Source organism: Eucyclogobius newberryi, unplaced genomic scaffold, assembly GCF_026437365.1.
Source record: "Eucyclogobius newberryi isolate DKJ021-1_F unplaced genomic scaffold, fEucNew1.0.hap1 SCAF_13, whole genome shotgun sequence".
Taxonomy (NCBI): Eukaryota; Metazoa; Chordata; class Actinopteri; order Gobiiformes; family Gobiidae; genus Eucyclogobius; species Eucyclogobius newberryi.
This window is the reverse complement of record NW_027315757.1, coordinates 31,462,325-31,464,239: the sequence shown is the minus strand read 5'-3', so window position 1 is coordinate 31,464,239 and position 1,915 is coordinate 31,462,325.

The following is a 1,915-nucleotide window of genomic DNA, read 5'->3' as shown; positions in this document are numbered from 1 at the left end:
TATACGTGTGATTTTGTTTTTATGTGGGCAGTAGAGGGTAGTCTTATATTAGGACTTTGAAACTGGTTTCAGCCCACGTTATGGCTGTATCCAAAGTTGGCTTAAATAATTTCAGATGACGCCCAGTGGGAAAATAAAATTGTTTCGAACTGTAAATTTCCTTTTTAGTGTTGCCGTAAAAAATAAGTGTGAAGTATTACTTCAAAATTCCCTAACTAATGAAATTGTATTTGCCATTGTTAATTTACACTTTAGCTTTAATGATTTAAATTGGCAGGTTTGGTTCGTTAAAGTTGCTTTTAAATGTTTTGGAATCACTATTTTAAAATGTAAGCAAAATGTCTAAACTTGAGGTAAAAGTGGGCATTTTTGATGGAATATGTAGTTGGTTGACTGTGGTTCGGGAGCTGGACCACGCCTCAACCTACTCCTCCAGCAACCACACATCCACTCTTTAATAACACCTCTAATTACCCAGAAGCCCTCTTTATACAGGCCTATCCATAGATTTATGCATTAGATTAGGGTCAGTACTAGATAATATACGGAATAGGGACCGAAGTGGGCCTATCCATGGATCCTGGAGGGGTTACCATCCTGGTGGCTCGAGCATCTCTCGTTGACTGCTCTCTCGACCCCACCCTTCCACCCCATACACCATCTAAGGGGGGGGGGGTCTGGTCTAGGGCTGATTGCTCGGGTCTGGTCTAGGGTAATCTACGGCCCGCGGGCCACATACGGCCTAACAAACGTGCCAGGTATTATTTTATTGTTTTACCCTTTGGCCAGACCTGGGCATTTGTGGCCCTAGGGCCAAGATGTGGCCCTCGGCATGTTTTAAGCTGGCCCCAAGAAAGTTTTAGTTTCTATTTTTTAACTGTAACATCTGTCTGCACTTGTATCCTTAATAAAGATGACATGAAATGAATTAAATAATAGATTAAATAGCCTATATTTGACAGAAACGTGATATTTTATTTGATTTATTTGATTTTAATCGATCCATCATCGATCTATCGTCACCATTATCAATAAACATGATCTCATATTCCATCAATAGTGCCGACCCTTTGCCAGTGAAGTTGGTGACCAATCAGAAGCGTCGATACTCGGGGTGGGCGGTTTTTTGGGGCGTTTGTGACATGCGCAGTTCAGTAAAACTGGAGCCGGTTTAAAATGTTCACAGCGGAGATTTCTCGCATTTGTCTTCTCGCGTCTGCAGATTTCCTGAACGCGTAAACTGGAACAATGGCTCCAGAAAGTGAAGCGAAGTCGTTTACTTTTCCGCAGTTTTAGCTACGGCTCATTTCAGGGATTTGGAACAACACTTTCAAAGTAAGAGCACTCATACATGTCTCCATACAACAACAACAACAACAACAACAACAACATATACATACATTATGCTATTGACATCACAACATGCAAAGATGAGGTCGCGCATCTAAAATGTTGTTCAAATACAGTTTTGTTCTAAATAGTCAAAAGTAGTAATGATTAGTTCCAACATTTGCTCGTTTACCTTTTGAATATCTCATGGCAAAGTACAGTGTTATCAATGATGTGGTCACGTTGACACCGCGTTCTAAAATCTGAACCTCATTTGCTTTGCTTTAAATGTTCCACCGCAGAGCATTAAACGTATCCATCTCCATGTATTATCAGCCACAAGGTGCTTTACTTTGGAGCTAAATAAAGACACAATTGACATTTTTTTCCGGACGTACTGCATGTTACACCATACACATGTGGCCTCTTAAAACTCGTGCTGCATCACTCTTAATGAGCAGCAGGACGTATGTGGTCAGTGACTGCAGCTCACTAATGGACAACACACTGTTGATCAGGCGACCATAGAATTGAGTTTGACAAAGCCTTTGCAGGGGGACAGACGTCTAGAACAGCCTTCATCAGG